This window comes from Plutella xylostella, chromosome 22 (assembly GCF_932276165.1).
Source record: "Plutella xylostella chromosome 22, ilPluXylo3.1, whole genome shotgun sequence".
NCBI classification, from domain to species: Eukaryota; Metazoa; Arthropoda; class Insecta; order Lepidoptera; family Plutellidae; genus Plutella; species Plutella xylostella.
Window position 1 is genome coordinate 9,733,785 of NC_064002.1, and position 15,413 is coordinate 9,749,197.

At 36.2% G+C, this 15,413-nt stretch overlaps 1 protein-coding gene across 3 annotated transcripts in view; it reads right to left on the minus strand.

Annotated features, from left to right (window-relative positions):
- LOC105385723 (putative uncharacterized protein DDB_G0282133) overlaps nucleotides 1–7,598 on the minus strand; it is a 113,553-nt gene extending 105,955 nt beyond the window's left edge. For all 3 annotated transcript variants that reach the window (XM_048629306.1, XM_048629305.1, XM_011556145.3), the window contains exon 1: nucleotides 7,192–7,598. The gene's annotated coding sequence lies outside the window, so the exon portion shown is untranslated. The remainder of the gene's footprint in view (nucleotides 1–7,191) is intronic.
- Nucleotides 7,599–15,413: the final 7,815 nt, after the last annotated feature.

Here is a 15,413-nt window from a genome sequence, read left to right on the forward strand (position 1 = left end):
TTATTTATATGTAAATAGTGTAGGAATCATAACATAAAACAATTCAATAATACACAACTAAACAAAATATTTCCTAGCTCACACAAACAAGATATCCACTTATAAGGGGCGAAAGTATCACTCAACGTATCCAGTTCTATAAATATTATTCATAAGCCTATAGCTATAAACCACTGAATCCTCGAAATAGAAACGAAGTAGAAACGATTTGATTCTGTAGAGAAACAATAAATCCATATTAAGTATACTACCACACTACATATACATATAAGTAGTAAGTAGCTACCCTTCTACGCTAAGATGAACTACAATTAATACATAGTTATAAACGGAGTCCGCTAGATATTGAACTAGATTATATTATTGTTATATATGTATTCAAAATGTTATGTATATGTAGCTAAGTATGTATAAAATAAAGGGCCCATATAAACTTTAAGTTTCACCACATATTTTGAAGTCATGTGAAAAGCAATTATTTTCCCCAAATTTTCAAAATTCGCAAATTAGTAAAAAGTGAAGCGTCCGTAGTCGAGCGGGCCTCAGTGATCGTAACTGATCGCTGAGGTTAAGCAACAACTGACACGGTCAGCCATTGGATGGGTGACCAATTTCAAGTGGTGCTTTTCTGGACGCTTCCGTGCTTCGGACGGCACGTTAAGCCGTGGGTCCCGGTTGCTGCTTCGGCAGCAGTCGTTAAGCCTAGTCAGAGGCCTTCGGGCGGCTTGAAAAACATCTGACAGTCGGGTTGCCCACTTACCCGACAACTGCAACTCTCTCAGCACAAGCTTGCTTGTGTTGGGGTCCACCAACCCGCACTTGGCCAGCGTGGTGGACTAGGCCTAAACCCTTCCTTCATTGGAAGGAGACCCGTGCCCCAGCAGTGGGGACGTAATAGGTCGTGATGCAAAATAGTAAAAAAGTTGTTTAGAATGATCCCGTCCCGTCAGAAGCGTCCGTAGTCGAGCGGGTCTCAGTGATCGTAACTGATCGCTGAGGTTAAGCAACAACTGACGCGGTCAGCCATTGGATGGGTGACCAATTTCAAGTGGTGCTTTTCTGGACGCTTCCGTGCTTCGGACGGCACGTTAAGCCGTGGGTCCCGGTTGCTGCTTCGGCAGCAGTCGTTAAGCCTAGTCAGAGGCCTTCGGGCGGCTTGAAAAACATCTGACAGTCGGGTTGCCCACTTACCCGACAACTGCAACTCTCTCAGCACAAGCTTGTTTGTGTTGGGGTCCACCAACCCGCACTTGGCCAGCGTGGTGGACTAGGCCTAAACCCTTCCTTCATTGGAAGGAGACCCGTGCCCCAGCAGTGGGGACGTAATGGGTCGTGATGATGATGAGAATGATCCCCTTAAGTCACCCCCTTTTGGCTTAGTATACCTTTTTTGCAAAACCCTGTATAAAACAATATTTGCAGGTAGGTAATATAGGTCGAGGCATGTTGTGGATTAGCTTAAAATTTAAAAGATATCAAATTTCAAATTTAATTGCACGCACTGATGGAGGCATCAGCTGATACACTGTGACAGTTCCTGTTCTGGTTTGCTTAAAAAAACAAGATGAAAATTCTTAGAAATACGAAATGTAACACAAAGTTCAATGTTTATCTGAGATTTCCATTTAAGTATACCTACATTTCATTGCCACAATAAAATTACTCGCTAAAATTGCAATTTACCTACTTACTAACTCATAGTCTCATAGCCGACTCATAGGCATCTAGATCATATACTTAGTACCTAAATGAGGAATAATAAACCTCTCTTATAATAAAAACGTTCCATGATGAACTTTGAGATTGAAATAAAAACCATCCGGATATACACTATTTGTTATATTACCTTGTGTTTTGTAATTCAATTTGTAACTGTTGCCCATTCTATTATATTTATGTAATGTTTGTTCTTTTATGATTTACAATGTAATTATTATGTACAGAAAGAAATGAATTCTTTTTTTTTATTAATAGACAGCAGTTGTTATGAGTGTCACTGTATACAGATTTTTGGTGAGTCGGTATTTAATACCTGTTTTTCCTTATATTCTTTTGGATAACTATAAATTCAGATATTCTTAGACGCACTTTTAAGAACAAAATCAGGGAATGTTATCGGCTAGAAGGGTGAAAGAAGTGCAGAGGGGAGTAATCCACGTTACGAATTACTTCGATCGTTTTAATACTAGTCCTGACTGACAGTTGGGGTAAAATTCCCTTCTTAATAACATCTATAACGACGTCGACGTTAACGTTTTTGACGCTCAAAATATTAATAATGCTCAAAAAAGAGATCACGTAAAATTATAAAGCAAATCCACTATTTCAGAAAAGATAATAAGTAAGATAAAGATAAAATTGATTAAAGTGCCCTAAATAATACTTAATAAGACGAAAGCTTGCTAGTCAGTCAAACAAAATGAATACATAGCTAACGTTCAATTACCAATACCAACAACTCAGCCCTCTAATGATACTGTCCTGCGCATAATGACCGACTGCACGTATCTCGTTACATCTATGCGTTCGAGCAATGATCCTAGAAATCAACGTCTAGTTAAAACATACGCAAGCCATGCAAAACTGACCAATCATAGCACGTAATTTTTTGTAATAACTCGAGAAGGAATGTAGCATCATAGATGACATGCAAATAGAACTGCTGGAGAAAGGAAAACTTTTGGAAACAATTCAGATGCAAAACTAAGCGGAACGAATAACGATATCTAGATACAATACATCGTTATTGCTTTGTGCAATACAGCGCTTGCTACAATATACCTAACAATGAGAAAGTATCCGCAAGAAACAAAGAATAGATGAAAAATCATTGTGCATCGCGTGGGTTCGAACAAACGACCTTGATATTGAGACGAAAGATGAAAGTGACTCGGATGTCTTTTCACTTTTTTAATAGTTGCGTCTAAGAGATCGATTACTTAACGAAAGTCACCTAGCTGAGAGACAAATTGCTATAATCAATGAAAACACAATTCGGTTACACGAATCGATTGCGTCAGATAATGATATTGAGTTAGATCTCTTTCATTTAAATTACTCCGTGGGCAAAGCAAACACGTTAGTCAAAAGTGATGATAATAAAAATGTTTGCAACGCATAAATCAAACCAACAGATGTTATTATAGATTCGCAACGAGTTTTGTTGCCGATAACCTATCATTTCACCTTGTCTAAGCCTGATCTAGTCCATTGTTAAATCCAAAGTGGGAAACAACAATAGTAGACTATAAATCGATACTACTTATTGACTTTAATGACCTTGTTAGTTCATTGAATGGTGTATCTAAATTTACAGACCTATGTAATAAATGTTTACGGCAATCTCAATTGCATTCAAATGCAAAGACTTGAAAAATAGCTTAATAATTCTTTATCCGAGTAGTAAAATTTATTTAAAAAAAAAAAGATGACAATGAATATGACAATGGTCAGCATGACTATTCAGAAGATGTCCGCGCTATAATAAAGAAATCCGTGAATTCTGGTACCGAAACCCTTTTTTTGTTATACTTAAGTAGTTTAGTTTTAATTTACTTAGATGTTACTACAGAATTCCGCCACCAAATGGGCTCAATTTAAAAATAATAATAATATATACTAATTTACCTTTTTAGTTGTTAGTATTCTGATGCGCTGTTAAATTTAGTTTAATATTGAAGACGACATCTATTTCCATTTAGAAGTCATTTGGTGCTGTTACTGGAACTTTTTTTTGGGATTGTATTTTGCATAGAAATTGATAGAACAGCATAGTTTTCAAACTCTCCACACCTCATTCAAAAACTGACTACGTAGTTAAATTATAATAATAATATGTATTTACTTTATAATAATATTATGCTGAATCGTGCCATATTACATCCTCGTGCTCACTCATTTTCTTAAAGGCGGCCGAAAAGGTGTTAACTTAGTTATGAACTGACTCACTCTAATTAAACTTCCACATTTAGAGAAACCTAAATGGATACCAACAGGTATGTTTGTGTTTAACATTGGCATCATAAGTAACACACTTTAAAAGAATCATAATGGTATAGTTGATGAACTCAATAAAATTACGTAAAACTGCTATGAATACAGTGATACAGTGACGGAACAATGTGACATTTCTTGAAGCAAATGGGGTAACAGATATCATATTTCTACAAGTGAACAAAATTGTGCAGCTGATAAATTTGAATCGAGGTCGGACAATTTCGGCAACACATTTAATTTATTCACTTAGTAACTGTAGGTAAGTACATGCAACTGGGTCTTCCGATTTTGAAATAAATCATTTCGTTTTATAAACAAATGATCAAGAGTACTTTTATACATCAGTATAATTTCCACAAATGCAGTCCAAGCAATTTTTGGATGGAATTTTTGAATGGTAAACATTATTTATTGACAACGAAAGTGGTACCTACAGTAATGATAACATTATTTTATCCTTGACATAAATAATATTAATCCATGGTCATTCATTTTCAGTCCTATTCATGTTGAAGTTGACAATCATTGTTGTGAACCAGATGTGGTAGCAATAGCAGCCAGCTGTTACATGTACAAACCATTTCATAGGAGGCGAAACACAAGAAGGCCACATTTGTTGGATACTGTAACTCTAACCAGACCTGGTGTGAAAGTATGGCCTAGATGCTACTGCAGCTTCATATATTGCAACAGATCGAAGATCATATTAATACGTGAAATGCGATCCTTCTTATAGAAAGTTTCCAATACAAGTAGGTATGTATTTTTCTGTTCGCAATGGATCTATCTCTTCACAGATCTGCTGAAGAAGTTCAGGACTATTACTTGCGCTACATTATTAAAAAATCTGTCAATTGGGTTTGTTTGAGTAAAGAGGCAACTAAGATACACTACTAAGTCGGTACATCACATTTGAAAAGGCAATATTTTTACTATGTTACATTATTGCAGTATGGAGGCTTTTGTCTCAGATACATAAAACTAACAATGAATACAGGCGAAGGTTGACGCTTGCCGATGTGTCAAGGCATCCTGAGAAAAATCACGAACGTGCGATCTCAGAATCCAATACTGCTTTGACAAACGTTACTAAATCATCTTCCATAGAAGTGTATGACTATGTGTTGCTGAATAGACTATAATTTTGCAAGGTCGCCTAATATTTAATCTCTATGAAGATGCAAGGCGGAATAAATTAGGATCTCAGTGCTATATTTATTTTAGTTTTGTTGATTTTATTATTTAATTGCAATGTTTTGTTATTTTTGGTCGTCTAAATAGCGTTAATTGCACAATTCAAATTTATAATGTTTACCTATTTGTATTTCTACATTAACAATATTGTTGACTCTTCATTCACTTGACCAGAATGACTCATTGTTTGCGAGGCTCGTATCCTTGACCTCTAAAACAGGTACTGTAACTTAAAATTTCATAATATGCAAGAACATTCACTGTTCCCTTTTGCTGGCTGATGCTGCCGCCAACAATGCTATTCCTTAGATAACTTTTATCTGACCATTGAAAAATCAGCCCTTAATGTAACAAGTTGACGAAGGTATATGCTTAACATATTTACCTCGTAACTTCTGTTGAGGTAATATCAGTTATCATTTGACAACGTTACCTTACAATCATTAGCGATAACCGTTCTATCTGTCTCACAACACTGACAAGACATATCATTGATATGCATGACGATATCATCATAACATTTTAGTCATAACGAATGAAGACAGAATCTAACTTTATCTCTACGAGTTATAAAAAATCAAAAACTTCAGCTAATTTTATTAAACCGGTTTTCTAACGTAAGGGAACATATGTTAAAATTATTTGCTGAAAGTAAGACTGAAAGACCAAGATAAAATAAGTATTGTTCATCTGCAGTTTTTTTTATTAAGTACCTACTTATCATCCCCGGTTCTGAGGCACTGTCGAAGACTGTTAGAAGATCTCATTGATTAATATTACATTGATAAAGGGGTAGAATATTATAAAGGTCATTAAGAAATTTTACAAGACCAGCATGCTGATAAAATCTATTGAACGCAAGTCTCTTTTGCCACAAAACTAGATCAATTTAAAAGTATAGAGGTAAGTATAGACAGGGTGTCAGATACTATCTGTATTTTATAATTATTTAACTTTGTTTGAATATTAACCGTTTACAATGACTGAATATTTGTAAATGAAATGACCGGTGCGTGGTCGCTATATCCCGTTACTTTGCGTGGCGTTAATCTAAGCGTCATAGTCATTATGATGACCGCTTTATGATTCTATATTTATAATTTCTTGACGGCTCTTTTTGTTTTTATAACCGATGTAGTTACCTACGTTTACGTTATCAATGTAAGATATCACTTGTTTTTTATTTTGTTTAGTTTTGCAATTTTAGAATATCAAAAACTCTTAAATTACGTATGAAATGAAAATCCGAGTGTCAAAAACAATAATTTCTCTAAAGCCAATCGGAAACGAGCCGCATTTCAGCTGCGTCGTCGATAGCAAATTTAGCGTCAAAGCAAAAAATACAAAGTAACCGCCTCGCAGTTTTTTTGTACCCACACAAAGTCGGCAATTGTCGTTTTTGGTTCAGTTTTTTATTCATCAGTTCAAGTGGAAATAGATTATCGGCGTGCACATGGCACTTTCAATCGGAGCTGCACATGTTGGGACCGGCTCCGCGATTTCTGTTTATCGATATCTATTGCGCTCTACCCAGTGAAGTCGTTGGCCCTGATCTAAACCTTTTAAACTGAAGAGAGAGCCCAGTATCCAATTAAGCAATATAAGCCAATTCTGATGATGATCTACTATCGCTGCCGAAAAATGATCGAAGCAATGAATGACGTGATACAGCTGATTATTTGCTACAGAAAAACAAAAAGCATCATTGTTTGTTCAGTGACCGACATATTTTTTTGCTAAGTCACCTATAAAGCTGTTAAACATTACTATACTTGACAAGGGCACGTTCGTTCTAAGTTAAATCAAATCTGTATTGTCTATTTTTGGGTATAATAATGGAAAGGAAATTGTTTACTACATTTTGAGTTTCGCTATTGGAATCCCATCGGAATATACTGTCTCTACTTTCATTTACTTCATCGATTATATTTCGACGAAGCTATATGACCAGTTCGAGCATAATTTGCATTTTCATATAAGTAAAATCCTCATAATACTTACAAAAACTGTTATCAGCACTGTTTTGATGAGCCACTTAAATAGCCGCTGAACTTACAATCCAGTCTTCAGAATCGGAAACTAATAAAGGATAATAATTAAGTCACTAACACTGAACTCACTCCACCTAAAATCAAGTTAGCACCATTTCACCAAGTCCTGCGAGGTCCAAGCGAAACCCGTTCCGGGGGATTGAGATTCCGGTTTAGCAAAGGTCACTTTTAGGGACCTCTCGACAGTTTGGAGGACTTTCCTCTTTCAACTCTGGCGTGGTTGAAAGGGGTGTCTGGAAGTATTGTCAGGGGGTGTGAAACTTTTTTCGCGATGTTCGTTTGTTTGGAGTGCGGCGTGGCGCGGGCGCGGTGCTCGGACGGCGTCTCGGCGCAGACTGGCGCTCGCCGCCGCCGCCGCCGCCGCCACCGCCGCCGCGAAGCCTCCGTGTCTGCAGGCCCGTCTATGTAGTGGTGCTGGACTTTTGCAGATTCCCATACCACGCGCGGAGCGCTAGCTGCCAGCGATGCGGCATTTGTTTGCTCGCGGCATACATTGATGGCGTTCTACTCGACGAATAGTTGCGTACTCTTATCTTGCGCGCGCTGTGTAGTGTTATTGTTTTCAATATTATTTTCGTTGGTTACTTGATCGGCAAAGGCATCTGGTTCTGGAGCTTTTGCTCATTTATTGTTATGGGCCCTGCCAGTAGGATGCATAGTTTTATGAAATTGGCTTTTTGTTCGTATCGTCTGTCGGTCCTGTGTGAGGCTGATTTTAAACACGTATTATGTTGGGACGCTGAACTTTGAACATTATAATCTTCTGGTAGAGTCAGTGGCGGTGTTTTTGTAGTGTAAGTAATGTGAACCACTTAAATAAAAATAAAACACCAAATGACTTGAGGGTAGTTCATTTAATTATAATGATCTTATCTGACTGAGGTTGTTCTTGGCCTAGGTAGGTACTGCATTATGAATATTAATAAAACTTTTGAATTTTGAATCTTTATTGTTGTTACTGTAAATTACAGCAATGCGTTTTTTATCACAATTATTAATTTTTGCTATGTTCTTAATGTTACTTTGTGATAATTGTATTTTTTATACTTAATTAGAATTATCAATTTATAATTATAGAGGTAAATACTACGAATTTCATGGTTCATTCCATTCAGTATGGGATATACTTAATAGAATGAACCATGTAATTTAATTAGGGCTTAGGTTTTCAATTTTTTCTTTTAACACGTTCACGGACAATCCGTCGAGAGCCGTAATTAAATGTCCTTGCAATATGACTACGCGCCTGTGGCCGTCCAACTTCTATTGGTTAAAACGGACGATCCATTAACAGCCGTTTCATTTCCATAGTCTTAACAGGAGATACATGGTTTAGCCCCTGTTCCACAATGTCTGGTTAGTGGCTACCTGTGAGATAAAATACATGCTGTCACTTTCTGTTATTATTTTTTTGACAGTGACAGCATGTATTTTATCTCACAGGTAGCCACTAACCAGACATTGTGGAACAAGGCCTTAATGTCGTATTGTGCTAATTCATTTGTTTCTAGGTGTCATAACAAACAAGTTGTGGGGGGTTCTTTTGCCCACACATAAGTGAACTTTATAGTGACATACCGCCTGTAGCCGTAACCGTTACAAATACAAATAATCTTCCAAAATTTTGGTGTCACGGCGCGAGCGTCGCGGAAATATTGTGTAAAACGTGTGGTGGGCTGGTAATTTTGTGGCAAATTACGAGGTAAATAAATGATAAATCGATAAAAAAAAATATACTGATTTGCATATAGGATACCTCACTATTCGATTTAAATATTATAATTACTTAAATAGAGCATAGAAAAGCGAGTATAAAACTGTAATGAGGAACGAAAATAATTGTGTTTTTGTCGATGTACCTTTTGTATACTCTTAGTACATCACCTTTATTTTTTTAAATGGCATGCAGAAATTATAAACCGAGGTCTGGAAAGCGTACAAACATTTTTGAAGAGGATTCGGACCTAGAAAATAACTGCCGGTAACGCCTGTAGCCGTAGATGTCACTATACGCATTGTTCGATATGCATGATGTGGCAAACCGCTTATAGACGATACCGTCTATGGCCGTAACTGTCATATTACGTAAATAAAATATAGTGAAATATGATAATACGTTTCAAGGCGTAACGATAAAATGTATGGGATTTTTACATATCAAAATATTTCCCAATCTTCAATTGTCCGTGTTAATATTTTCATCAACTTAATTATTTCTAACATTAAATATTTATATGAATTTTACAATAAAATTGCCAACACGCGGCGCCAATGCATGACCACCGACCGCAGCACTATCGAGTTACAATATCTACTGCATTCATTCAGTGTAGCATTACGAATCGACCCTCCTACACTACTCCTCGCCACACAAAATCAGCCCCTACAAACACGACATAAGAACTACTCCGCAATACTGCAATCTGCGATTAAAAGGACCAGCCATTATGAACAGTGATGGTGAATAAATGAGTACCAAGTACGACGAATGTCTCATAGATATGAGATCCTAGTGCATTGGACGATGGAAGCCGATGTAAATAATATCGAATTGTCGTATTTATTAGTGAAAGTTTGCTGATTTGTTCGTTCGTTCGTCTCCTTTTACGGGTTTCGGATTGCTCTGGTTTTGTAGATAGATTGTACACATCTCAGTTTTCTGGTATTCCGTGATTGTATTTTCAGCATTGGATCATTATTTAGTTGTCTATATTGTTTAAAACAAGCATTAAAGTATTGAACCATGTAGAATTTAATCATTGTGTTTAATTTTCATGTATTTTTATTTTATATTCTTCTTATTATTATCCTGTCTACATTGAATTAGATATTGGATTTTTCCACTGAAGCAATTTAAATTCTCTATTTTATATGAAATCAACAAAATTCACTTAAACAAAAGCACATTAAATTTACAAATTCACATGTCTCTGAAATCCTAATCACAGCAGGCTTTCGCAAACTAAACTATTTCATAAACGGCCAACAATTCTAGATCCAGATACATTTAGTGAAATATAGAAGATTTCCTTACGGGGTGACACGGGGCGGGCTCGCGCTAAACTCTGACAAAATGGCGAGCTGCTCTCACGCTCCAGTTCTCTAAACATTGAACATTAGCGGTGTAATAAGCTCACTCTGTTATATACTTACTATACGTAAGTAAACTAAACAGGTATATCTGTTTAAACTATGCGAGATTCAGGATGTAGAGCTTTAAAGTTTACTTGTGATCTCATATTTATTTGCAATACTTCAATTTCTGGGTGGTATATTACCTGCAGGATAAGCACATCGTCTATTCTCCTATTTTGGTTACTTTCCTCTTTGACGACTGCTATGCATAAGGTCTCGGGTTCGATCCTCGAAAGGGGAAAATACCAATTTGGCTAAATAAAACAATACAATAAAATATAACCTCATCAACCCACATCTGTATTTTAGTCTTACAAATTAACAATTAGCGTTGTATCATTTAATTAGGATAAGACAAACCATGTTACAATATCCATGAAAAAGTTAAAGTTGGTCGATTACCTTCCTATAATGTAACGAGCGGACGGAACCAACGTGATGCGTTGTAGCTGTAATAGTATCCATGTACCGAGCTTAAACTAAGTGGGAAATTATACAGATTTCATATTTAATTAAAGAAAAATACTCAAAAAAGTGATATTTTTAGGTTTAGTAAATCCAAGTATCTGACTGACCTATTTTCTATTTGTTTTTTTTTTGGTCATAGCACTCACAAGTAATGTTGCCCCGAGTGTTCTTAAGCCATATTTTATCAAAATCTGCTTAGCCGTTCAAGAGTTATGCGACTTTTAGTGTTCATTTTATGTCCTCCTAGCCGAATTTCGACCACGGCGGCCAATCTCAATTGAGATCAGCCATCTACGCAGGAGTTGATTATAGTGCCCAAGTGTGTGCGCAGTACACAGGAGCACTCTCTGTTCCATCACTCTCATAGCCCAATGGGACGGATTGACCGACACGACTGGAGAGAGCTAGGCGCAGGACCGACTGCTTTACATGCCCATCCGATAGCATGGATCGTTTCACTGTTTCGGACATCAGGTGATCAGCCTTCTATGTCCTAACCAAACTTAGAACCACAATTTAGAAACACAAATTGATGGTCCCACCCGGGAATCGAACCCGGGACCTCTGGGTCATGAAGCGAAGCTTCTACCACTAGACCACAGAGGCAGTTAGTGTTCATTACAGGGGTTTTAACGTTGGTGAGCTTATAATGAACTTGCTTAGTAAACCACAGACACCACAGTAGTAGAATAACGCTACCAGAATACGTGTACTTTTATTAGACTCAGTTATAGAGGTGATAGAGGTGATACCTACCTCAAGATATAAACAGTGATAGCAACATAAGACGTCTTCTTCAATTAGTAAGTTGAGATTGCCAACATTGAGTGCGAATGGCCTGGGAAGTGGTAACAATATGCACTAGAATTAGTGTTACCACACTGTGGTGTTACATTTCCCAATACAGAGGATACTAAAACACCCAGAGAAATTGCTCGACCTATTTAGATTTTAGATAATAATAATATGTGACATCTCACACACGGCCATCTCACCCCATGCTAGACAGAGCCTGTTAAAACGATATCGGACCGCTGATACATAATTATATCTACACAGACACACTAATACAGATATATTAATAACACCCAAGACCCGATTACAAATTTTAATGTCTGCCCCAGTCCGGCATCGAATCCGGGACCTTCGGCGTAACAGCCAGTGTCACTTACCACTACACCAGTCGCTGCAACGGAAGTTCATAAAGTTCGTGGCATAAATAAGCACAAAAAATATGCTGAATTAATTGCCTCTGCATGTTTTTATCAATTATTAAGTCCCAAGAATCCCAAGCTTGGACGCCAAGAGAACAAGAAGCACATCTTATAGCTCACAAAATACCTATATACCTACTAAAATATAGGTCGCTGAGTGAATTTTTAATACAATCTGCGCAGTGCGACATTTCCAACAGCTAATTATATTTTACGGTCAAGTTTACTTTAATGCAGATGAAGAAATTGCAACGAGTACACAAATACTCAAATGCCGATGAATCCAGGGTTCCATCCTGGCCAGGCTGATATACATATTAACAATGGTATTTGATACGGCCAAAACTACAAGTTCTTCAATAAACTGCCTACCTTCAGGTTGGCTCCACTCATTACCTCATAACAATAACAACATAGCAATCGCAGGACAACGAAAGTTTTCAAATCACTATCGAACTTTCCCCACAACAATAACAAGATGAGGTACACTCCAACCCACAATGCACTTGTAGGTACGTGGTACAGTCGCAGCCGATGCATTAGCGTCGTTTTATCTCGAGTGCTTGTAAGTGCTACATCATTACTCTTTTGTTTGCGACTGTTCGCAACGTTTTGTGTAGGGTGACCATGCTAGCATAAGTTCTTCTAATATTATTATGATATGTGCGGTGGCAATGTTCTGTACATGCGTGTTTAAAGAATACTGTACATAGTGTTTTTGTATCTATCATATTCTAAAATATACCACATAAACCAATACAAAAGAAATAGATTAAAATGTGAATAACACGTAATGATAAAGTCAGCTCTCACGGGCTCTTCTAAATTGTCTAATACCAATTGCAATTACTATTATTGTGCCCTTAGGATATAAGTACATAATAAACTCTGTTAAGGTATACGACTATACAATTATTTATCTTAATTTGTACTTAAATATGATTTTTAGTGCATTTCAGTAGTAGATTTTTAGTACTTATTTACTACTTACATTATAATATAGTTCTGACATTTTCCGCAAACAAACCACGAATTGGAAATAATGAAACTGGTAAGTATTTTACATTATTATTTATATGCATATAAATAAAGTCATTATTATCTTATTAAAATGTTAATGGAACAAACTGTATTAACTTAAGATTTTATCGATTCCAAAGTGAGGAAAGTTTACGCGACTTTAGTAAAGATCAAGTTCAATTACATAATTATTTAATATGTTTTTTTTCATGTATTGGACTTGTAAATGAAATAATTATTCCGTGCGATATTTCAACTATACTAGTGCTTTGATGTTGTTATGTTAAGTTAAATCAGTAAAATGATATTTATAGGTAGAATTTTAACAGTTCTCTTCCCGGTACATGTTCAGCATGATTCACTGATAAGTTCCATCATGTACATAAGTATATACATACCTACCTTACTATTTAAATAGCAAAAACAATCCCTGATGATTTCGAACTTGCAACTTTGACAAACACTCCGTTAACTTAAAAGTTCACGTCCGTTTATCATACGAGACAAAAGCAAAGTAAATAAAATTATTTAATGACTCGAATTTATTATAATCGCCATGTTTAAACCTGCATTTAGCTCTGTTCTAAAGTCTAGATTCTAGACCTTTCCGATCCCACACCGCGCCTAGGGCATAAGATCACAAGGACCCAACGGTCATAACTCTCAAATAGGTTATTGTAATTCTGCAACACAGCTTGATTAATAATGCAATGATCACGATTCTTAACAGAAAGTCACATACAGAATGGAAGATTTGTCCCGAAAAAATATTGATAGTACATTTGAAATTCTTAATTAAAAATAATTTATTTACTTTTAAGTTAAGAAATCGTTCTCTTAAAATTCTAAAACCTAATGTAAGAATGTAAAAGCTGGCTTCCTTTAATTATTAGGAGATCACTATAATTATAATGATCATTTCTATTCAATCTTTAATTAATTATGCATTAAAATACATACTTATAGAAAGGATTAACTCATCACATAGTTAATTAAACCACATTTTAGTTTAGAGAAACTAGGCGTAGTTTCTTGATCAATGCTTCTTTGAAACTGTTTAATAAAATCTTAATAATTACGACTGTTTACTAAAGTTAACTTTCTTAATATAGAAGTGCTTAAAATAAGAAATGTTTATTACATAGTCTACATACATACATACATAGCCATCAATAGATACACGTAGAAGAAAATACACAGAGGTGTACACTGTACAATTGTACATATAGGTACAGTCAGCTGCATAAATAGCTATACACGTTTGAACCTTGTCAATCTAACAAACTGCCTATCCATTCATTGAAGCATTGACGGTTCGTCACTTTGACAAGGTACAGAGGTGTATAACAACTTATGCAGCTGACCGTACATAAAATTGACCTCTTCTGATTTTTATCAAGCGTTATAAAATGGCTGAATCTCGTCTTACATAGTCAGAATATTATAGATATTGAACAAAAATTTCTTCTTTATCCTAAAAAACCGTTATACATTTTGCTTAAAACCACTTATTTTCTATATTGTGATGGTTTTGGGCTATCACGAACTTGTTTCGACAACGATTATCGGGACAAATTGTTTTGAATTTGGCACTACCTACTGCCATATTACTTCGTTTTAACTTCGCGATAGGGGCCCAGCTTAAGCTCGATGTTTACATTCTGAAAGTACCCACATCTCTAGGTACTCTTCCTACCTGTAGATCGGTGGAACAGAAGACGATCGTGCGCATGCGCAGAGAAACGCGCGCCCTCGCAAGGCGAACCGCTTGCTCTTACTTGTACAGAGGGTAGGGCGACCATCACGCTACATAACTTGGTACATATGTTGCAAAACATGCACACTATCTATAGGCAAATGGACATATTCGCAGATATTTGTTATTGTGTGAAAAATTGGTGATGTAATATTTTGCAAAATATTTAATTATCTGCGGAAAATGATCAGCAGTGTCAATTTATAAATTAAGCTGATCCTTTTGTTCATTTGTAACATAACCTCGAGTAAATATTTTCACTATGTCCATGATTGGTTTTCTAAAGCTCAGTAACTTTCTCCCAAACTCATGGTCACCGTAGTATTGGCGATTCTGATTGCAACGAGTTTAGTTGGTCGAGGGACATTGAAACGGGTAAGGTATCTACTTCACGTTAAAAAGTGGCCGGATCAAATCCTGCCCTTATGTGTATCCGGCCAACCACGGCCCTAACACGGGGCGGTATATAGATTGTTAGATAAAACTTGGTATTGGATTTAATCGGAACTAAACATAGATAAAATATATACCTATGTACGTATAGAAACGTTTCATTTGAAGTTTCTTACCAATAATTTA